We start from the raw sequence: 25,208 nt of genomic DNA, 5'->3' as shown, positions 1-25,208 counted from the left end.
GTCTTCATTATCAAGGCCATTTTTAGAAACGTGGAAGGCATGTATCCTCATGTTCAGCCCTGCCAATGACAATTTCAACCCATTCCCTTAGTAAGCCTTAGCAATGATTGTCCAGATATGTTAGCTGCTGACCTTGTGCTGCTGACTTTTGTCCCAAACAAGTAGACAACGTGGCAAACAGAGGGAAAATAATACCTATTTTGAAGCTAAGCCTGCCTGGAATTGTCATCTTCAGGCCTCGGGCTCCTGAAAGTGGGTTTCTGCAAAGCTGACTTTCAGTGCCCACATTTGCCGTGGAGGAGGGATGGGCATAGCAGCCTCCACATACTGTGCTCAGACTGCAAGTGCGCCCCTCCCAAGCCCTCTGCTCCCAGGGTCCCAGAGGCTCTCCGGGTCTCAATGACTGGGACACGGCAGAACCCTCAGGGGCAGGGCAGCAGAAAAAGATACTGAGAATCTGGGCCTTCAATGTTGTCCTGCAAAGTTGTGTGGATAGCATAAATTTGCAAAACAAGTTTTTACTAAATCCTATACAAAGGGATGCTGCAGCAAACAGCTGAGGAGGTAATGAATTTTTTTAGTGTAAAAATGCAAGCTACCTTCCCCTCAAAAAATACCCTGCAAGAACTTACATTTCCTAAGGGTGAAGACCGTGTCCTGTGTGTTCTACCCACTTTGTGTCATACTCTACCAGGCATATAATAGATGATCAATACTTTTTTAATGAATGGATGAACAAATTGTTCAGACAGCATTTCTTCAGGCTTCAGATGTGCTTTCTGCCTTCAACCTGCCAGTGCTGGAACAAAGCAGAGGAAATAAGCAAACATTTTAAAGACTGGCATAGACATTTATTTGGAAAGCCACATTTTTAAAGTTTCTTTAGAATATGTACATTCTCAAAATGGCCAACTCCAAATGACTATATCGATTACATAATAATTAGCCAATACAGGACAAAGTGTGCAATCACATGGTTACTGTTTCATGTAGAAATGCCTTGCACATAGCAATTCAATAAATAAGCGAACAAAAATGAATGCTTCTAAAGGAAATAAATTACAACATAGGCCTGTGCTCTTACAAGCAAGCAGAGTAAATGGAATGAGACTATTAGGATCTGTGTCAGTAACACAGGAGAGAGAATCCAGGCTGGCATTAAGGCATAATAGACACTATTTTAGGAGAAGGATCTGGGTATTATAGTCATCATTTATTTGTTTGTATCTGTGTAATATATGCACACAGTTACAAAAAAATCAGGGTAGTAAAAAGCTTACAGTGAAAGCAGGTCCCTGCTGCTGTCCCTTTTCACCCCTTCATTATGCTCCCAGAAGCAGCCACGTTTGACTTCTTTAACTGTTTCTTCTGGGACTTGATTCCATTTATATCTTTTTATTTCATTATATGCAAGTATGCCTGACAAGCTCCAGCCAGCTCCAGCCAAGGCATCTATGGTATCAAGAGCAAGAGGGACAGAGCACAGCACAAGGCTGGAGAGTGTTGCACAGGGACTGGCCAAGTGCCTGGCACAGGGAAGTTCCCTGTGTTACCAGGGGCGCCCCCTGCGCACGGTTGAGACCTAATGCTCTGAACAACACAGGCATCTCCCTGCGCATTAGGACGCTGGCCTGTGGGCTGATCCATGAGTTTCTCACAAGTTTGTTGGTTGTGAATCAATTCTCCAAAGCACAGTAAGCCTGGGTAACCTGAAAACAATCAAGTGTCCTCACCTCCAAATTAAACCTGCAAACTAGCCTCAGACCCCAGGCCAAAGCCTTCAGTCAGCCAGCTGGCTAGCAGGTCACTCACAATCTCTTTTAATATCATCTGCACAGCAATTCCTAGTTTTTGATACATTCCTTACTTTAGCTGATTTCACTGTAATGCCCAGATCATCCCAGAAAAACAATTCATGTCAGATGTTGCAGAATGGCTCAGCTAGCTCAGCTAAAGGAAAATTGCTCACTGCTCACCTTGTGGCTACAGCCAGAGGTGCTGGAAACCAGCTGCACCCATGCATTTTATGTGCGTGGCTGCAAGTAATAATCCCACTCAAACTCGACCAAGCAAACACAAGTGGGGATTTACTGAAAGGACACATGGTGTCTTCTGTGGGACCCCTGGTCAGATGATGTTGTCAGGCCACATAGAGGCCTGGAATCAGGAGTGAGAAAGGATTTGGGAAATAGGCAGCCACACTGCCCTTCCAGTCCCATCCTGTCATCCAGTCTCCAGGGGCAGCAGGATCAAGACTCCTCTCTTCTCTAGGGTCTCTTCCCTCCTCACCCTACATAGCTGCCTTTTCTGCTCTTCCAGCACGTGGTGGAAAATGGCCAGCAGAGGCCTACATGACCTCCCAACGCATGCAGTCAAGAGGGGACTAGAATTTTGGAGCACCAATTCCAAACTCGAGAGAATTTGATTGGCCTAACAAGGGAGAGCCATCTTCCCCTGCTCCAACCAACTGGGCTGGGGTGAGAGTGTACTGTTCGGGCCCACATGGAAGTTTCTCTAATAATTATGTTTGCACCAACCTAATAATAAAGTGTGGGTGGAGGTGGGCAGATCACTTGAGCCCAAGAGTTTGAGACCAGCCTGGGCAACATGGGGAGACCCCATCTCTACAAAAGATAAAAATATTAGCCGGGCATGAGAGCACGTGTCTATAGTCCCAGCTACTCAGGAGGCTGAGATGGGAGGATCGCTTGAGCCAGGAAGATTGAGACTGCAGTGAGCTGTTTGTGCCACTGCACTTCAGAATGGACAACAGAGCAAGACATTGCCTCAAAAAAAAAAAAACAAAAAAAAAAACAAAAAACAAAAACGGTGTGAGGTTAGGAAGGAAATGATTGGTGGAAGAAATAATTTTACCATTTCTAGTACAGGATACAAAACCCATTTTTCTTGCTAATAAATACAGTCATGGGTTATTACACCCAGGAGAGATCTGAAAGATCATGTAATTTAACTCCCTTGGTTCACAGAGGAGATTCATGACCATGAATATCATTTGACATTTTAGTATTGTTTGATGTCAGTTTGTTTTCATAAAGTTCCATTGTTTACTTGTTTTCTGAAAGATAAGGTTATCTATTATCTAGGCCATTGAAAACCACCTATGAAAAAATTATTTTTAAAGTTATAAAAGGGGCCAAGTGTGATGGCCCACCCCTGTAATCCTAGCACTTTGAGAAGCCAAGATGGGCAGATCACCTGAGGTCAGGAGTTGGAGACCAGCCTGGGAAACATGGCAAAACCCCATCTCTACCAAAAATACAAAAAATTAGCCAGGTGTGGTGGTGAGCGCCTGTGGTCACAGCTACTCAGGAGGCTGAGGCACAAGAATTGCTTCAGCCTGGGTGGCAGAGGCAGCAGTGAGCCGAGATTCTACCACCACACTCCAGCCTGGGTTACAGCGTGAGACCCTATCTCAAAAATAAAGTTAAAAAAGAGTTGCTTATTATCTTAAATATAGCCTCACCGAGCACAGAGGGTAGGAAAACTGGAGCCATACTGCCTGAATTCAAATCCCAGCTTCACCATTTACTAACTGTGTGACCGTGGAGAAATTACATAACCTCTGTGTGCCTCAATTTCCTGCAGCATAAAATATGGATAATAATGTGACCTGTCTCATATGAGTATCGGGAGTTATAAATGAGTTAATATGTGTAACGTGTTTAGTATGTTGCCTGGCACATATTGAGAGCCATGAAAGTATTTTTTTGGCTCCCCCAAAGTATTTCTCTGAGTAATCAGCAGTCTCATACTTTAAGTCACTTGAGACAAATACATTAGTCCAAAAAAGCATCTTGAACCATTACAGCAGAAGCCGTCAGTTAGCTGCAGTAAGCTAAAAGTACATTTTTATTTCTAACAAAGATTATTTTCTAATGTTTCAAGTTAGAACTCTGTACTATAGAAGTACAGAAAAGTAGAAAGAATATCAGATAACTACCACCCTCACAAATAAGCACTGGTAGATTGATACATTTTTGTCAAGCTATTTCCATGCATATTTATTCGCATAGTTGTGATCACACTGTATATATAATTCAGCATGTTGCCTTTAGTCACTTAACATTATAGCATATGCAACTCCCCATATCATTAAATATTTTCAAATGCCTTCATTTCAATAGCTGTGTAATAGTACCACATGTAGATATACACTGATTTCCTTAAATATTCTCCTATTTGGAAAATGTATATTGTTTCCAATTTTATACTTTTTTAAACTTTTACTACAGTTGCCAAATTACTATCCAAATGATTTGACTCAATTTACTCTCCCAGCGGCAAAGTGAATGAGTGTCTTTCTGTAGGCTCACCTGCAAGGAGTATTATCATTTTTTAAAATCTGTCCTAAGTTGATATATATTAAAAAGCATGTCATCCTTGTTTTAATTTTTCCTTCCTTCCTTTTTCCCTTCCTTCCCTCCTTCCTTCCTTCCTTCCTTCTTCCTTCCTTCCTTCCTTCCTTCTTTCTTCCTTCCTCCTTCCCTGCCTCCCTCCCGCTTTCTCTTTCTCTTTTTCTCCTTCTCTCCTTTCTCTTTCTTTTCTTTCGACAGAATATAGCTCTGTTGCCTAGGCTGGAGTGCAGTGGCACAGTTATAGCTCCCTGCAAACTTAAACTCAAATGATCTTCTTGCCTCAGCCTTCTGCAGCCGGACTACAGGTGCGTGCCACTGCAACCAGCTATGGTTTTTATGTTTCTGTAGGGATGGGGGTCTTACTGTGTTACCCAGGCTGGTCTCAAAATCTTGGTCTCAAGCAATCCTCCTGCTTCGGCCTCCCAAAGTGCTGGGATTACAGGTGTGAGCCATCATGACCAGTCAATTTGTAGTTCTTAAATAAAAGCTAATTATGTTAAACAGTTTTCTCTGTCAGACATTTACAATTTATATTTACAATTTGTCAGTTCACATCCTTTGCCTATTTATCTTTTGGGATCTTAACCCTTCCTTATGTATTAGTAGGAGTTCTTTCTATTGTTAGGATTTAAACTTCTGTCTTATTTGCTATAATTGTTTTTGCAATGTATGTGCATTTTAAATTGAGGTATGACACATTTTTGCTTGCACATTTTAAAATCTTTGTATCATTAAATCTGTCAGTGGTTTGCTTTAAAATTTCACAGCCCACCCACAGCTTAGACAGGCCTCTCACATTTCAGGTGTCAAATAATATTTCCCTTATATTTTCTTTGCCTTTTATTTATACTAATTTTTTCTTAACTATCTAGAATATTTTGGTATAAGGTAAAGCTCAAAATTTTTTTTTTTTTTTTTTTTTTTTGACACAGTCTCACTCTATAGCCCAGGCTGGAGTGCAATAATGCCATCTCGGCTCACTGCAACCTCCACCTCGCAGGTTCAAGCAATTGTACTGCCTCAGCCTCCTGAGTAACTGGGACTACCAGCTACTACAGGTGCGTGCCACCACGCCCGGTTTTGTATCTTTAGTAGAGACAGAGTTTTACCATGTTGACCAGGTTGGTCTCAAACTCCTGACCTCAGGTGACCCACCCGCCTCGGCCTCCCAAAGTGCTGGGATTACAGTCGTGAGCCACCTTGCCTGGCCTTCAGAATGTATTCTTTTTTCCAAATGCTGACTAATGTCAACTTCATTTATGATTAACCCAGCCATTCTCCAGCTTTGCATGACCATTAGTTACTGAACTGTTACCAAGTTAGGATCTCCTCAAGGCTCTTTTGTTCCTGATTTAACTCAGTCAACCCAATTTCCCCTTCCCCTTTCCCTATGGCCATTTATGCATCATTCGGCAGGAAGTAGTGAGACTGATGGTCTCTGATCCCCAAAAGTCATATATACTGTGGTCCACTGGGGAGAAACCCATTCCATGAGGTCCTTGGACTTCTGTTCCTACCATCCATCACCCACTCTTAGTGCCATGGTCATGCTGTGGTCTCTAGGGGCACAGCCCATGCCACATCTACTGACATATCCCACATTACTCTCTAAGGACCCTTCCAGTGTCCCGGCCCTGCCTCAACCCTCCCGCCTCTCTCTGGTGCCCTAGGAAACTCAAGGGCTTTCTTGACCTATCTAGACCTTGCCATGCCACACTACCTCCCTTGCCCAGCCCCTCTGGCACCATGATGGCCTCTCCCTGGAGCATGCTCTGAAAAGCAGGGCGCAGCTCACTCTATTTGGAAATCCCACTCAACATATTAGGCGTTGCTCCCACTTTCCAGTCATATATCCCTTTGGTGAGACCACACCAGAGGTTTGTTCTGGTGCTCTTCTCTCTGCCTCTCTGGAATTCTTTTCCTCCAACTAGACTACCTTGCAGTATCATGGGCTCCTCTCACCCCACTGTCATCTTTGACACCACTCTCTCCTTCACTTCTTGCAGCAAATCCATTACGAAGTCCAGTGGATTTTATCTCCTATATATCTTTTAAATTGCCTCAATTCTCTGTTTCCACTGCTCCCACCTGAGTGGAAGCCACTGTCCTCTATTGCCTGTACTTTCTTAATGGCACCTAACGAGTTTCCCCCAGTTACTAGTGCATTCTTTCAATGCACTCTTCATGCACCCTAAATCCTGCCAATGCTGCTTGCGTGGGTCCCTGCGCAATTCAGCCCTAATGGCACCCACCCCCACTTGTCACTTGCCAAGAAGGACATACACATCAAAATGTATCTGGAAGTTTGTTAAATGAGGCTGGGTGTGGTGGCTTACACCTGTAATTCCAGCACTTTGGTAGGCTGAAGCAGGCAGATTGCTTGAACTCAGGAATTCAAGACCAGTTGGGCAACATAGTGAAACTCCTGTCTCTACAAAAAATACAAAAATTGACTGGGCATGGTGGCACACACCTGTAGTCCCAGCTACTCAGGAGGTTGAGGTGGGAGGATCCCTTGAACTAGGGAGGTGGAGGTTGCAGTGAGCTGAGATCACACCACTGCACTCCAGCCTGGGCAATAGTGAGACCCTGTCCCAGAAAGAAAGGTGCCAGGCATGGTGGCTCACACCTGTAATCCCAACACTTTGGGAGGCCGATATGGACACATCACTTGAGGCCAGGAGTTTCGATACCAGCCTGGCCAACATGATGAAATCCCATCTCTACTAAAAATACAAAAAGTAGCCAGGCATGGTGCCACATGCCTGTAATCCCAGCTATTCGGGAGGTCGAGGCAGGAGAATCACTTGAACCCAGGAGGCAGATGTTGCAATGAGTCAAGATCACGCCACTGCACTCCAGCCTGGGCAACAAAGCAAGACTCCATCTCAAAAAAAAAAAAAAGGAAAAAAGAAAAAAAAGGAAGTTTGTTAAATGAATAAACAGAATAAAAACTAAAAACTACAAGGCCACTTCAGTCACATGGAGTCTGATCTTCCTGCAAAAAAATAAAAAATTATAAAATGGGTTACTCAAAGAATGCATCTCCCTTTTTACGTTTTTGTTTGTTTTGAGGTGATAGCAATGGAAGGAAGAGGATTTTCTGAGAAAAATCCAGCAATAAATGTCTCAGTAGAAGCTTAGGTACTAGAATTTTTACAATCTGATGATCAATTGGAAAAACTGATTATAAATATACACCCTTGGCGCATTGCTTAGACAAAATGAATAATCTCTTCTTGAGGCAAATGTTTACTGACTTCTGCAGTATAACTCTATTTTCTAGCGTACCTCTCAATACAAATTGTTCTTATGTAAGCCACAGCACCTCAATATGAAATTATTTACTTTTAATAATAGAAAAGTTATTTTTGACTGCAAAGAAACCATAAATCTGGCCTGTTTTGCTTCAGTTCATTTGTTTGGACGGCCATCTGGCAAATTATTCAACACAGTGCAGACAGACTATTCCTCAGTACAAGTCAAATATGTTCCATTTAAAAGCTGATGTTGTGCCTAAGGCTGAGCTGTAATTCTTTTTTCATTTTCTTCTCTTTGCTTTTTATAGCCAAATAAACAAAGGATTTGACTTAGAACTTCTTGTACTTCTTTATCCACCGTATGATGATAAAGTAATAAAATGGCTTCCATGTGCCACATTTGAAAACCAATGTCATAATTTTAGAGAAACAAGAACGGACTGTAGACACTTCTGCCTTCTGGGAGACAGTGATAATTCTTCCCAAGGCAGACAGGTCTTTGGTTTTTAGGAAAACACCTCAGAGAACGTTGACAATTCTTCTTTAGTGGAAAGAAAAGCCCTTTAGATGCAGCCTGAATAGCCCATTTTTCTGTGCAATACACAAATGGAATTTGGACAGTCAGGCAGTACGTGTGTGTGTGTGTGTGTGTGTGTGTGTGTCAGGGAGGATAAAGAACCCAGAACTAAGGAAGGAAGCAGGGAGAGGTGAGAAGACAGTGCTGTCCCATGGAACTTTCTGTGATGATGGAAATGTTCTGCATTCTGTACCGTCTAATAGGGCAGCCACCAAGTGCTTCAACTGCGGCTGATGTAACAGAGAAAATGAATTTTTAAATTAGTTTAATTTAAATGAAAATGGCCACACGTGGTTATTTTGTCCTGGACAGTGCAGACAAAGGACTTTTCACATCACTCTCTCCCCACCTCCCTTAACATGAGCCACAAGCAGCAGGGAGAGGCCTGGGAAACCAGATGTCTCCTGAGGACCTCCTAAGGCAGGGACACTAAGGGGCTTTCAAGAAGGCCAGGCCAGGCGTAGTGGCTCATACCTGGAATCCCAGCCCTTTTGGAGGCCAAGGCAGGTGGATCTCCTGAGGTCAGGAGTTCGAGACCAGACTGGTCAACATGGTGAAACCCTGTCTCTACTAAAAATACAAAAATGAGCCAGGCATACTGGTGTGTGCCTGTAATCCCAGCTACTAGGGAGGCTGAGGCAGGAGAATCGTTTGAGCCTGGGGGGCGGAGCTTGCAGTGAGCCGAGATCACGCCACTGCACTTCAGCCTGGGTTACACAGCGAGACTCTGTCTCAAGAAAAAAACAAAAAAGGAGGTCAATTTTAAATTGTTGCCCACTCTGTGTTTCTTCTGCCATCCACAGTCCTTCAGTAAATGCCTCTTTTACTAAGGTGACAGTTCATCTGAGCTTGCTGGGACTGCCACTTGTGCCTGGTGTCCTGGTGTAATTCAATCAGTTCAGCCTGTAGTCCCAGCTACTCAGGAGGATTACTTGAGCCCAGGAGTTCAAGACCAACCTGAGCAATATAGTGGAACTCTGTCTGTTCAAAAAAAAAAAGAAAAAAAAAAGTGTCCCCCTTGGACAATATATTATATTGACACCCTTCTTAAGCACATGGCCTTGTATTTGTGGTGCTGTGGGGATTTAGAGACAGGAGTGTAAAGAGATTCCTTGGGTCGGCCTTCCCTGCCACTGCACTGCTCCACAGCAGCCTCGTACAGGAAGTGGGATGGAGGGGAGGGGAGTAGAAGTGAAAGCAAGCTGTCTTTCCTCAAGTAAATCAAAGGAAGGGGGTGGAGGGATATGTGGAGAGCCAGTTACAAAAATGAGAAAAGGGGCTGGGCGCGGTGGCTCACACCTGTAATCCCAGCACTTTGGGAGGCCGAGGCAGGAGAATTGCTTGAGGTCAGGAGTTCGAGACCAGCCTGGCCAACACAGGGAAACCCTGTCTCTACTAAAAATACAAAAATTAGCCAGGCGTGGTGGCACACACCTATAATCCCAGCATCCCAGCTACTCAGAAGGCTGAGGCACAAGAATTGCTAGAACCCAGAAGGCAGAGATGGCTGTGAGCCGAGATAGTGCCACTGCACTCCAGCCTGGGTGACGAAGCAAGACTCCATATCAAAAAAAAAAAAAAAATGGAAGAGAAATAAAGTGTTTCTGGAACTTTCAAGCACTGTCAAGGAAATTGTGCAGATTAAGTGTCTTTCCACTCTCCTGTGCTTGAAAGAATTCAGTATTAATAGGCAGCACACTCTAATGCACTTAAACCTACAAGAACACCTGTAAACTTCTTTAAGGCATAGAGTTGAAAGTAAAATTATCCTAGGGGGCGGTTCCAAGATGGCCAAATAGGAACAGCTCCAGTCTGCAGCTCCCAGCGTGAGCGACGAGGAAGACGGGTAATTTCTGCATTTCCAACTGAGGTACTGGGTTCATCTCACTGGGGCTTGTCAGACAGTGGGGGCAGGACAGTGGGTGCAGCCCACCCAGCGTGAGCTGAAGCAGGTGAGGCATCGCCTCACCAGGGAAGTGCAAGGGGCCAGGGAATTCCCTTTCTTAGCCAAGGGAAGCGGGGACAGATGGCACCTGGAAAATCGGGTCACTCCCACCCTAACACTGTGCTTTTCCAACGGTCTTAGCAGACAGCACACCAGGAGATTAGACCCCACACCTGGCTCAGAAGGTCCCACACCCACGGAGCCTTGTTCCTTGCAAGCACAGCAGTCAGATCAAACTGCAAGGCAGCAGCAAGGCTGGGGGAGGGGCGCCCACCACTGCTGAGGCTTGAGTAGGTAAACAAAGTGACCCAGAAGCTCGAACTGGGTGGAACCCACCACAGCTCAAGGAGGCCTGCCTGCCTCTGTAGACTCCACTTCTGGGAGCAGGGCATAGCCAAACAAAAGGCAGCAGAAACCTCTGCAGACTTAAATGATCCTGTCTGACAGCTTTGAAGAGAGTAGTGGTTCTCCCAGCATGGAGTTTGAGATCTGAGAACGGACAGACGGCCTCCTCAAGTGGGTCCCTGACCCCTGAGTAGCCTAACTGGGAGGCACCTGTTCAGCAATATTCACTGTTCTGCAGCCTCCGCTGCTGATACCCAGGCAAACAGGGTTGGAGTGGACCTCCAGCAAACTCTAACAGACCTGTAGCTGAGGATCCTGACTGTTAGAAGGAAAACTAACAAACAGAAAGGACATCCACACGAAAACCCCATCTGTACGTCACCATCATCAAAGACCAAAGGTAGATAAAACCACAAACATGGGGGAAAAAACAGTAGAAAAGCTGAAAGTTCTAAAAATCAGAGCGCCTCACCCCCTCCAAAGGAACGCAGCTCCTCGCCAGCAATGGAACAAAGCTGGACGGAGAATGACTTTGACAAGTTGAGAGAAGAAGGCTTCAGACGATCAAACTTTTCCAAGCTAAAGGAAGAAGTTTGATTCCATCACAAAAAAAGCTAAAAACCTTGAAAAAAGATTAGACAAATGGCTAACTAGAATAACCAGTGTAGACAAGTCCTTAAATGACCTGATAGAGCTGAAAACCATGGCACAAGAACTACGTCACACATGCACAAGCTTCAGTAGCCGATTTGATCAACTGGAAGAAAGGGTATCAGTGATTGAAGATCAAATGAGTGAACTGAAGTGAGAAGAGAAGTTTAGAGAAAAAAGAGTAAAAAGAAACAAACAAAGCCTCCAAGAAATATGGGACTATGTGAAAAGATCAAATCTACATGATTGGTGTACCTGAAAGTGACAGGGAGAATGGAACCAAGTTGGAAAACACTCTGCAGGATATTATCCAGGAGAACTTCCCCAACCTAGCAAGGCAGGTCAACATTCAAATACAGGAAATACAGAGAACGCCACAAAGATACTCCTCAAGAAGAGCAACTCCAAGACACATAATTGTCATATTCACCAAAGTTGAAATAAAGGAAAACATGTTAAGGGCAGCCAGAGAGAAAGGTCAGGTTACCCACAAAGGGAAGCCCATCAGACTAACAGTGGATCTCTCAGAAGAAACTCTCCAAGCCAGAAGAGAGTGGGGGCCAATATTCAACATTCTTAAAGAAAACAATTTTCAACCCAGAATTTCATATCCAGCCAAACTAAGCTTCATAAGTGAAGGAGAAATAAAATCCTTTACAGACAAGCAAATGCTGAGAGATTTTACCACCAGATCTGCCCTACAAGAGCTCCTGAAGGAAGCACTAAACATGGAAAGCAACAACCGGGACCAGCCACTGCAAAAACATGCCAAATTCTAAAGACCATCAATGCTAGAAAGAAACTGCAGCAACTAACGAGCAAAATAACAATCTAACATCATAATGACAGGATCAAATTCACACATAACAATATTAACCTTAAATGTAAATAGGCTAAATGCTCCGATTAAAAGACACAGACTGACAAATTGGATAAAGAGTCGAGACCCATCAGTTTGCTGTATTCAGGAGACTCATCTCATGTGCAGAGACACACATAGGCTCAAAATAAAGAGATGGAGGAAGATCTACCAAGCAAATGGAAAACAAAAAAAGGCAGGGGTTGCAATCCTAGTCTCTGATAAAACAGACTTTAAACCAACAAAGATCAAAAGAGACAAAGAAGGCCATTACATAATGGTTAAGGGATCAATTCAACAAGAAGAGCTAACTATTCTAAATATATATGCACTCAATGCAGGAGCACCCAGATTCATAAAGCAAGTCCTTAGAGACCTACAAAGAGACTTAGAGACTTAGACTCCCACACAGTAATAATGGGAGACTTTAACACCCCACTGTCAACATTAGACAGATCAATGAGACAGAAAGTTAAAAAAGACATCCAGGAATGGAACTCAGCTCTGCACCAAGCAGACCTAATACACATCTACAGAACTCTCCACTCCAAATCAACAGAACACACATTCTTCTCAGCACCACATCGCACTTATTGCAAAATTGACCACATAGTTGGAAGTAAAGCACTCCTCAGCAAATGTAAAAGAACAGAAATTATAACAAACTGTCTCTCAGATCACAGTGAAATCACACTAGAACTCAGGATTAAGAAACTCACTCTAAACCGCTCAACTACATGGAAACTGAATAACCTGCTCCTGAATGACTACTGGGTACATAAGGAAATGAAGGCAGAAATAAAGATGTTTTTTGAAACTAATGAGAACAAAGACACAACATACTAGAATCTCTGGGACACATTTAAAGCAGTGTGTAGAGGGAAATTTATAGCACTAAATGCCCACAAGAGAAAGCAGGAAAGATCTAAAATTGACACTCTAACATCACAATTAAAAGAACTAGAGAAGCAAGAGTAAACACATTCAGAAGCTGGCAGAAGGCAAGAAATAACTAAGATCAGAGCGGAACTGAAGGAGACAGAGATACAAAAAAACCCTTCAAAAAATCAATGAGTCCAGGAGTGGTTTTTTCAAAAGATAGACCAATAAAAGATAAAACAAACTGATAGACTGCTAGCAAGATTAATAAAGAAGAAAAGAGAGAAGAATCAAATAGATGAAATAAAAAATCACAAAGGGATATCACCACCAATTCCACAGAAATACAAACTACCATCAGAGAATACTATAAACACCTCTATGCAAATAAACTAGAAAATTTAGAAGAAATGGATAAATTCCTGGACACATACACCCTCCCAAGACTAAACCAGGAAGAAGTTGAATCCCTGAATAGACCAATAACAGGCTCTGATATTGAGGCAATAATTAATAGCCTAACAAACAAAAAAAGTCCAGGACCAGACGGATTCACAGCCGAATTCTACCAGAGGTACAAGGAGGAGCTGGTACCATTCCTTCTGAAACTATTCCAATCAATAGAAAAAGAGGGAATCCTCCCTAACTCATTTTATGAGGTCAACATCATCCCAATACCAAAGCCTGACAGAGACACAACAAAAAAAGAGAATTTTAGACCAATAACCCTGATGAACATTGATGCAAAAATCCTCAATAAAATACTGGCAAACCTAATCCAGGAGCACATCAAAAAGCTTATCCACCATGATCAAGTGGGCTTCATTCCTGGGATGCAAGGCTGGTTCAACATACACAAATAAATAAATGTAATCCAGCATATAAACAGAACCAAAGACAAAAACCACACGATTATCTCAATACATGCAGAAAAGGCTTTGACAAAATTCAAAAGCCCTTCATGCTAAAAACTCTCAATAAATTAGGTATTGATGGGACATATCTCAAAATAATAAGAGCTATTTATGATAAACCCACAGCCAATATCATACTGAATGGGCAAAAACTGTAAGCATTCCTTTTGAAAAATGGGCACAAGATAGGGATGCCCTCTCTCACCACTCCTATTCAACATAGTGTTGGAAGTTATGGCCAGGGCAATGAGGCAGGAGAAAGACATAAGGGGTATTCAATTAGGAAAAGAGGAAGTCAAATTGTCCCTGTTTGCAAATGACATGATGGCGTATTTAGAAAACCCCATAGTCTCAGCCCAAAATCTCCTTAAGCTGATAAGCAACTTCAGCAAAGTCTCAGGATACAAAATCAATGTGCAAAAATCACAAACATTCCTATACGCCAGTAACAGACAAACAGAGAGCCAAATCATGAGTGAACTCCCATTCACAATTGCTTCAAAGAGAATAAAATACCTAGGAATCCAACTTACAAAGGATGTGAAGGACCTCTTCAAGGAGAACTAAAAACCACTGCTCAACAAAATAAAAGAGGACACAAACAAATGGAAGAATGTTCCATGCTCATGGATAGGAAGAATCAATATTGTGAAAATGGCCATACTGCCCAAGGTAATTTATAGATTCAGTGCCATCCCCATCAAGCTACCAATGACTTTCTTCACAGAATTGAAAAAAAACTAAAGTTCATATGGAACCAAAAAAAGAGCCCACATTGCCAAGACAATCTTAAGCCAAAAGAACAAAGCTGGAGGCATCACACTACCTGACTTCAAACTATACTGCAAGGCTACAGTAACCAAAACAGCATGGTACTGGTACCAAAACAGAGATACAGACCAATGGAACAGAACAGAGCCCTCAGAAATAATACCACACATCTACAACCATCTGATCTTTGACAAACCTGACAAAAACAAGAAATGGGGAAAGGATTCCCTATTTAATAAATGGTGCTAGGAAAACTGGCTAGCCATATATAGAAAGCTGAAACTGGATCCCTTCCTTACACCTTATACAAAAATTAATTCAAGATAGATTAAAGACTTAAATGTTAGACCTAAAATCATAAAAATCGTGGAAGAAAACCTAGACAATACCATTCAGGACACAGGCATGGGCAAGGACTTCATGTCTGAAACACCAAAAACAATGGCAACAAAAGCCAAAATTGACAAATGGGATCTCATTAAACTAAAGAGCTTCTGCACAGCAAAAGAAACTACCATCAGAGTGAACAGGCAACCTACAGAATGGGAGAACATTTTTGCAATCTACTCATCTGAAAAAGGGCTAATATCCACAGTCTACAAATAACTCAACCAAATTTACAAGAAAAAAACAAACAAGTCCATCAAAAAGTGGGCAAAGGATATGAACAGACACTTCTCAAAAGAAGACATTTATGCAGCCAACAGACACGTGAAAAAATGCTCATCATTGGCCATCAGAGAAATGCAAATCAAAACCACAATGAGATACCATCTCACACCAGTTAGAATGGCAATCATTCAAAAGTCAGGAAACAACAGGTGCTGGAGAGGATGTGGAGAAATAGGAACACTTTTACAGTGTTGGTGGGACTGTAAACTAGTTCAACCATTGTGGAAGACAGTCTGGTGATTTCTCAAGGATCTAGAACTAGAAATACCATTTGACCCAGCCATCCCATGACTGGGTATATACCCAAAGGATTATAAGTCATGCTGCTATAAAGACATATGCACACGCATGTTTATTGCAGCACTATTCACAATAGCAAAGACTTGGAACCAACCCAAATGTCCATCAATGATAGACTGGATTAAGAAAATGTGGCATATATACACCATGGAATACTATGCAGCCATAAAAAACGATGTGTTCATGTCCTTTGCAGGGACATGGATGAAGCTGGAAACCATCATTCTCAGCAAACTATCACAAGGACAGAAAACCAAACACCGGATGTTCTCACTCATAGGTGGGAATTGAACAATGAGATCACTTGGACACAGGAAGGCGAACATCACACACTGGGGCCTGTCGTGGGGTAGGGGGAGGGGGGAGGGACAGCATTAGGAGATATACCTAATGTAAATGATGAGTTAATGGGTGCAGCACACCAACATGGCACATGTATACATGTGTAACAAACCTGCACGTTGTGCACATGTACCCTAGAACTTAAAGTATAATAAAAAATTTTTTAAAAAGTCAAAAAAAATTATCCTAGATTTCCACCAGGATACAATAAAACTAAACTTGCCATGTATAGTAAAGTACAATCAAAAAGTCTTATAGCCTGAGCTTTACCTAAAATATATTATATATTAATTTCTAACTTTAGGGCCAACATTTTATTCCTTTATGCGTGAACAAACAAAATTGATACCCCACAAGAACAGGCAACCAAAGCAAAAATGGACAAATGGGATCACATCAAGTTAAAAACCTTCTGCCCAGCAAAGGAAACAATCAACAAAGTAAAGAGACAAACCACAAAATGGGAGAAAATATTTGCAAACTACTCATCTGATGAGGAATTACTAATGAGAATATATAAGGAAAAAATCTAATAATCTGACATAAAAATGGGCAAAAGATCTGAATAGACATTTCTCAAAAGAAGACCTACAAATGGTAAACGGGTATCTAAAAAGGTGCTCAACATCATTGATTATCAGAGAAATGCAAATCAAAAACTACGATGAAATGTCATCTCACCCCAGTTAAAATGGCTTTTATCCAAAAGACAGGCAGTAACAAATGCTGGCGAGGCTGTGGAGAAAAGGGAATCCTGGTACGCTGTTGGTGGGAATGCAAATTCGTGCAACCACTATGGAGAACAGTTTGGAGGTTCCTCAAAAAACTAAAAATAGAGCCAACACATGATCCAGCAATCCCACTGCTGGGTATATACCCAAAAGAAAGGAATCAGTATATTGAAGAGATACCTGCACTCCCATGTTTATTGCCAAGATTTGAAAGCAATCTAAGTGTCCATCAACAGATGAATGAATAAAGAAAATGTGGTATATATAAACAATGGAGTGCTATTCAGTCATTAAAAAAAAAAAAAAAAAAAAAGAGAGAGACCTTGTCAGTTGCAAGAACATGGATGGAACTGGAGGTCATTATGTTAAGTGAAATAAACCAGGCACAGAAAGACAAACTTTGCATGTTCTCTCCTATTTGTGGGAGCTAAAAATGAAAAGAATTGAACTCATGGAGATAGAGAATAGAAGGATGGTTACCAGAGGCTGTGGGGGAAAGGCAGATGGCTAACGGGTACAAAAAAAAAATAGACAGTAAGATTTAGTATTTGCTGGCACAATTGGGTGACTATAGTCAAAAATAATTTAATTGTACATCTTAAACTAACTAAAAGAATATAATTGGATTGTTTGTTACACAAAGGATAAATACTTGGGGGAAAGGATACCCCATTTACCCTGATTACCCATTGCATGTCTGTATCTAATTATCTCTTGTAACCCATAAACATATACACCTACTATATACCCACAAAAATTTAAAAAAGTTTTAAAGTCCTACATGGAGGGGAACATTTTTGATTTCTCACTTAGGATATTTGTAAATGAGAACTAGACATTGTTACTACAACTGTCCTAAATCTACTGTACCTATGAAACATTTGAAGAACCATTTACTTTATTTCCATGTATACACAAGACGTAGCTTTCAGGGCTCCAGCACATAAATGCCTAGGCTTCATTTCACAGCCCACCTCAATACCTGAGGTGAGGGCAGCAAGAAGCAGGATGGTAGAGAGTGGGCTCTGGAGTCAGCCTTCCAGTTTTGAATCCTGCTTCTACCCAACTTAGTTTTCTTATCTGTAAAATGGGGATAATTTTAGTAATTACCTCATAGGGCTGTTAGAAGATTCAACTAGATAATCCCACTAGGTCACTTAGCACAGTCGCTGGCAAGCAATATGTGCTCTCCAAGTGATGACGGCAATGCGTATGACAACAATGATGGTGAAAATGATGACCATGACTACAATTAGTGACTCATTGGTAGGGAGAGAGATAGGACAATCTGCTAATGTAAATATAAATTTGAAAAGAAGTAACAAAAACATACTATACAGAATGGGTCCTGATTGAGGGTTCATTTTTGCTACTGTAAAACACTAATATCAACCATGTAAGTCATTCATTCATCATTCCCCTTTGCACACACTGTGACAAAATTCTGTTTTCTGTCTAATAGAATGTGAATTCTTTGAGAGAAAGAGTATATTGTATATTGACATGAATTTGTATCCTGGAAACCAGCATGGTACTTGAAATGTGGAAAGTAATCAACAAATATTTATTGATCTCTTTTAAGCAACAATTACTGCCTGAGCATTGCCTGCCATGTGGCCGGCACTGATGTGCTGGGTGCTAAGGACGCATGCCTGGCTCACTGGAGGAGATCAATGGAGGAACAAGTCGATCACACAAAGTCAGAATATTCTCTTTAATATGTCAGAACAGTAGAAATCTTGCCTGTCACATATAAATAAATCTGACTTATTTCCTGCTATGTCCACTCTTGATAGTCTGAGGCTAAGCTAAGAGAACTTACAGACTCCAAGAAGCCTCACCCAATGCTGGCTTCACTTGAGGAACGGAGCAGGAAACAGCACAGCAGGAGGAGCACTCCCAGAAGTCCATGGGTTAGTTTTAAGGGCCTGAGTCACAGGTCAGATATGAGGGCCTGAGACCATACAGGTGGGTGCAGAAGCCTCCCTGACCCCTACACATCAGGAACTATTTCTACTGAGCCACGGCTCTCGGGTCCCAGCAAGCAGAGTGCCCCATTGCAAGTCAGGGCACCCATGAAGCCCGAAGCTATGCCTCCTCCCTGCACAGTCAGATTCACTCCTGCTCCTCCCTGTCCATATGCAGCTTACCAATCATAAGCCCTTCTTAGCATCAGCGGTGTTACCTGGTCACACAGCTAGCACTTCTAGCAGGTTTCCAGGATAACAGGGCTAGAAAGTTAACCCAAGATCATTTTGTTCATAGAGGAGAAAATGCTTTTGTTAACTTGTACTCCCAGGGCCCCATTCCTGACCCCTCTGAGCTTCCCAAATCTTACTAGAAATCACCAAGGAGAGGTTCCTGATGCACCATAAACTCATTGTGTATGAGACCCATGTAATTCTCTCCTCTCTCCCTGCCTGACCTCTTACGTTCCCTGTTTTGATGAAGACAGTCATTATCCATCCAATCCTCCCTTGCACAGACTCCATGCATGACCTCTTCCATTCCAAACTCCTGAGCTCTGAGAAAATCAGGGCTCTTCAGAACCTAAACCTGGTTAGCTCTAGCCGCTTCCACACACACCGAACCCTTTAGACACAGGCTATTTGCCAGCATCATTAGAAAATACAGCCTTTGTTCAGATCTGGAATATCCTTCCACTCCTGGCATCTGTCCAAATAAGTCTTCAGACTCTTAAAAAACCAACTCGAGTGTCACCTCTGGGAAACCACAAATTAATCTCCAGTACTAACCAATCCCTCCCTCTTCTCCTGCAGCCCATATGAGGCCTCCGCTGCAGCACTGCCCACCTGACTGTGGCCGCCATTACCCACAGAGCTGCTGGTAGAAAGGAAAACGTGCCTTACCCATATTGTTTCCCCAGAGCTATGGGCGCATCTCTGCACACAGCGTAGCGCACAATCTGCGAGCTTGAATCCAAATGGGAGCATTGAAGCTGGACCTTAAGACATAGGTGGAACTTCAGACAGGCAAACAAGGGGGAAAAAAGGCCCAGACAGTGAAGACACATTTGGGGAACAGAGAGTCTACTTTGCTGACACGTGGATTCTTGGACGCAAATAAACATTCAAGATTTGCTGTGATCATGTCCCGACCTAAGAAACTTAATCTTTATTCAGTAGGAAATGGTAGTAACTCACTATTGAAACTATGCGAGGGACTTTTCAAATGTTTGAAAGGTTGCACCACAATGCAGTCCTCTAGGTATGATTATTTCTAAATGATAAAATGCATAGATATTTGAGTAACAAAAAACGTTTTCTCAAATCAAGGCTATAAAAGCTCAACAAAGGGTGTAGTGTAAAAAGTAGTAGGACTGTTGTATGTGATTTCAACTATCCTAATACACGGCCTTTTAAATGAAGGACAATTTTCAAGGCTGTATAGTGTGTGCCAACAGATCTATACGAATGTCATCGTTGACTTCCAAAGCTCCCTTCATGCCCTGTTATCACAGAGCATCAGTCATTAACATGAGATTATGAAGACCTGGTGATCCAAAGGCACAGCTCGCCACTGAATGACAAATGAGGGGAGCTGGGGCAACCAACATGCCAAATAATACAAGGATTTGCTGTCAAATTCAAGCAGTTGGAGGCTAAGAAAAATACTACACAAGACCCAATGTACTCTTTCCAATTCTCATGTTTTTGGAAATGAACAATAAAAGTTATTCTATGTGATTATAACCTTTCCTTCTTCCTTCCCCCATTTTGCCAGGAACAGACTGACATTCCAACTAATCAACCCCAGAATCGTTTTTACACACCTCGTATGTCAAGAGTATTCTCTCAGACACTGTAAGGCAAAGAGGAAAAGAAAATACTTACAACAAAGTTCCTGCCATGGAGAAATATGTCTCACTGGAAATAAAATGGGAAAAGTTAAGAAATAAAATTGGGAATATTTCCAAGATGCGTCATTGAACAAAAAAAGCAAGGTGCAAGCTAAGGTCTATATAGTTTGCTCCTATTTGCATAAAAATGTCTATGGGATATACAGGTGTCTGGATGAAAATTTTCTGAATGATACACAAAAATTGTTGCTGCCAGCTGACATGATGGCACTTGCCTGTGGTCCCAGCTACTCAAGAGGCTGAGGTTGCTTGAGTCCAGGAGTTCTGGGCTCTAGTACGCTATGCCAGTAGAGGGTCCTCACTAAGTTCAGCAACAATATGGTGACCTCACAGGAGCAGGGGACCACCAGGTTGCCTAAGGAGGGATGAACCCACCCAGGTCAGAAATGAACCAGGTTTAAATTCCCGTGCTGATTAATAGCAAGATGACACCTGTGAACAGCCACTGCACTCCAACCTGGGCAACATAGCAAGACCTGGTCTCAAAAAAAAAAAAAAAAAAAAATTGTTGCAGATGTTCATCTCTGGAGAGAGGGTCTGTTCGGTGGGTTCAGAAAGACATTTTTAATTCTACACCACCTTATACTGTTTGCTTGCCATGTGTATGTGTGTATGTGTTTCTTTAATTTTTTAAAATTGTAAATACTACAAACAAAAGCAACACCACAAAGTAATACATAATTACACAGCGAGTGAATAGGAGAGAAACCAACATTTATTGACGACCTTGTAGGAGCCAGGCATAACTCCCTACCACCTCCCACTCACGACAGCCTCACGGGTGTGGTGATGATGTTTCTGGCCCCTGGAAACCAGCCTGCAACCTCTCCGCATGCTGTTCTGCCACCTCAGGCAAACCCACAGTTGGCTCTGGCTCTGAGCTTTTTCTAGCATATGGGATGTGGCCAAATTTGGACGGTTTCCCAGGGAGGGTAAATAGCGTGTTGGAGATTGAGTTGAAACAACCAAACTCCTTTTTAGCAAGCCAATAGGATCAATCCCGGGCCTGTAAAGTACCACCCAAATCGTCTGTAGTTCCTTTGACTGCTTCTTTCATCTTGAAAGCTATGAAACAAACATATCCTTTACAACTTAATATATGCTGCTTTCAGAACGATTTACCCCAAGTGGAAACCAAATATGCAGAGCTTGCTCACTTTATTTCTGTGGATGGAAGGAAGTGCTTTCTATTAATATCATTGTTAATAAAAACAAATGAAACATATGATTTCTATGAATTACAGTGAATGTATATTTTTATGAAACTTTTATCTAATACTGCCCTCTGGTGGACAATTCAGTAAAACTTGTGCTAAAAATAGATTTTTTAAAAATTTAAGTTGCCATGTCCAGGCTAGAAAATTAAGTCTTAAGATGTGTTTTAAAAGAGAACAAAATAAATATAGGCATATCTTTTGAAATTAGATATTCACCACTTAGCAATCATTTCAGTTACCTCTGTCTTCCATAAAATGGTGACTTTGTCATTATTTTCTTAAATATTTACTTTGCTGGGAAAGCTTTACTTTAACACACAAATATAGACTATTTTCCAAGGGAAACCTGAGTTAACCTCAAAAGACCCAACAATTTTTTTAAATGTATACTCTTTAATAAAAGTTACATCTAGAGCTGTCTGGATATGCATAATCATTTTTAAATCATCTATCCGCAGTTCTGAGTTTTCTTTTCTTTTTTCTTTTTTTTTTGAGACGGAGTCTCGCTCTGTCACCCAGGCTGGAGTGCAGTGGCCGGATCTCAGCTCACTGAAAGCTCCGCCTCCCGGGTTTATGCCATTCTCCTGCCTCAGCCTCCCGAGTAGCTGGGACTGCAGGCGCCTGCCACCTTGCCCCGCTAGTTTTTTGTATTTTTTAGTAGAGACGGGGTTTCACCGTGTTAGCCAGGATGGTCTCGATCTCCTGACTTCGTGATCCGTCGGTCTCAGCCTCCCAAAGTGCTGGGATTACAGGCTTGAGCCACCGCGCCCGGCCAGTTCTGAGTTTTCATATTGTTGAACCACAGCTTGAAAGTACAGCTTTTACAACGCAAGGGCATTTCAGCAAGAAAGCAGGAGGAGGCCTGGGTTTGGTATTCCTCCACCGGACTTATCAGCAGCCACTCAGAAATGCTTTTGCTTTTCTGCCTCATTGCCTGAAAGTCATTCATCATTTAGTTTAATATAAATGGGGAGCCAAACATATATACACAGCCAAGTTTTCTATGCTTTACAAATTATCATTTTCCAGCCAGGTCATACTGTGTATTTACAGTATACTTCTACCATCCTCACCCCGTGCCTCCACCCTAGAAGGCCAGATTACTTTACCCAAACCTTCACAGAGCTATTCTTAACCCTACTGCCTACATGCACAGTTGGAGGAAAGAGAACCCATGGGAGCTGAGCAACCTTCCAGTGCCTGGGGCAGAATCCCTGCAGCCGATCCCAACTCCCATTCCCATGCCTCATCCCCTAGATGGCTTTGACACCCTACCCATGCAAAGACAGGGAGAAAAAAATACGTTTAAAATCTCAAAGTCCGTGCGTTTGGCACAGCAGGCTCTGCTCCACTTACCTTTCTAAGCTGCGGTGCTCGGCGTCCTGTTGCCTGTGACCTCCTCCCGCGCTGACCTACTGTAGCTCAGATGTGCTCCGATGGCTCAGGTGAGCCCCGCACACCGGAGGAGGTGCCAGGCGGGCGGCGCTGATGGGACCACGCTCGCCTCCCCTTCCAGGCCTGCCCTGCTGCTCCCCAGGGACGTTCCTCCCGGTAGGAGGTGAGGTCAAGGTGAAAACACAGCTGAGCTCAGCCAGTGCCCCAAAGTGGCCTTTACAGCCTTACACCCAGCTCAGCCACCGGGCCTCACACTCCAAATTCAGTGTTATTTACCCTGTCTCAGCCCACCATCCCCGTCCTCCTTACATTCCACATTTAAAATTGCAAAAGCGTAAGTAAACACCACAATGACACCCTTTGTTTGAAAAGTGTGATTTTTGACATCCAAGAAGGGAAGCAGAAATAACTTGGAGAGAATTCAGATTCCCATAGCACAGTTTTAGGAGAGATTCCTCAGTCGACCTGCCTGGGCCCCACCCACCCAGCCCCAGTGTAATGCTCCCTGAGTTTCCTGCTATGCAGCTGTTATTATCGCTTCTATTATAAAACTCTTTCTCTTAACTTACAATTATCACCCCTTTCATCTTTGCTGAGGGGGTTCCCTTTGATCCAGAGGGTGGCTTTTCCCTGCTGTGAGCCTGGAGACCGCAGTCAACCGGTATTGCTGCCACACTTTCTTGAACTTTTCCAAATATTTTTATCTGTCCTTCTCCGGCTCACTTTTTCTTGCTGGGAGAAACACATCCAGGGGGGAAGTGCTGCATGTGAACCAAGTTTATTTTTTTTTAAACACAAACACCTGTGATAAGATGGCATGGACTTTAAAAATATATAATGGATAAAATAATGCCTTGCACAGGTTTTGCTTAAAGCAGAAAGAGGAGAGGGAGTGGGGTGGAAGAGAAAGAAGGGGAGGGGTGGGAACAATGAGAAAGGAAGAGGGAGAAGGAGAGAGAGGGAGAGAGAACCTTCTCGCATCAGGTCACCTAGGAATAAAGGCGGGAAGAACCCTCAGGCCTCTTCTCCATAATCTGTGGACCAGCTGCACACCATGCAGGACCCAGTACAAAATGAAAATTAGTGGCCTTTTGTTCAAAAATGAGGAAGAATTTCAAATGACAGCAGAGCATCAAACTAAGAATGAGTTCTTCTAAGTCCTCTTCGATTCTGCTACACCAGTCCCACGCCCACGAAGCCAGCTCTGCTTCCTACCAGAAATCAAACAGCAGCCTTGCTGTAGGAGCTACTATTTTGGATTTTTTTTCTCCATTGTGGACAGCCCGGCGACGGTGACTGGCTTGTCCTGGTTTGCCTGGGACTATCCTAGGTGTAGCAGTGAAAAATCCCACATACTGGTATTCCCCTTGGTCCCAGGCAAATCAAGACAGTTGGTCACCTTCCTCTGCTGTATGGACCTGTTTTAATGACAAAGCTATCCTCTGACTTTCCACCGCTCTTAACTCCTTCATGTCAGAACCAGCAGTGGGTTTAGGCCAGTCCCCATCTCTGCAGCTGGTAGGAAGTTATTCCAAGTGCCCACAGATTTCTTCCTTTATTTATCATGTCCCCAGACAGGAGGCTGCTGAACCATGATTCTGAGCTCATGTGTGTCAGAAGGATGACAATGGTGTTCATATGAAGCAGAACCTGTTAGACGTTCCTGTAACTCAACTTTAGGAAGAAAACTGCATTTCAGGGTTTGGTGGTGGTACATTTCACAATCTTTTTGTTTTAAGATGTGATAATACTCTAATGATTGTGTAAAATGTTATCTGTCTTAAAACAATCACGTATTATGTAATGTCTGTCTGTGAAACAAATTATTTTTTAATTCATTAAAATTAACACAAAACATACCCATGTAAACCTAATGAACTGCCATTTTGTTCTGGAGGGACAATATAAGCTAAAAATTGAACTTCACAGGCTCATTTATTGTTAAACATGAATGGAGCCTGGGCATAGTGGCTCATACCTATAATCCTAGTGCTTTGGGAGCCCAAGGCAGAAGGTTCACTTGAGCCTAGGAGTTCAAGACCAGGCTATGCAACACAGGGAGACCCCATCTCTACAAAAGAAAATTAGCCAGGC

At 42.6% G+C, this 25,208-nt stretch overlaps 1 long non-coding RNA gene across 1 annotated transcript; it reads right to left on the bottom strand.

Annotated features, from left to right (window-relative positions):
* Positions 1–636: 636 nt before the first annotated feature.
* Positions 637–23,566, bottom strand: LOC116276370. Its single transcript, XR_004185862.1, has 4 exons — positions 23,076–23,566; positions 20,477–20,509; positions 19,493–19,587; positions 637–799 (listed from the first exon to the last, which is right to left on the bottom strand). It is a non-coding gene; the product is annotated as an uncharacterized LOC116276370 (long non-coding RNA).
* Between the last annotated feature and the right edge of the window lie 1,642 nt (positions 23,567–25,208).

Source organism: Papio anubis, chromosome 8 (assembly GCF_008728515.1).
Source record: "Papio anubis isolate 15944 chromosome 8, Panubis1.0, whole genome shotgun sequence".
Classification (NCBI taxonomy): Eukaryota; Metazoa; Chordata; class Mammalia; order Primates; family Cercopithecidae; genus Papio; species Papio anubis.
This window is presented reverse-complemented; position numbering and strand designations above follow the sequence as displayed.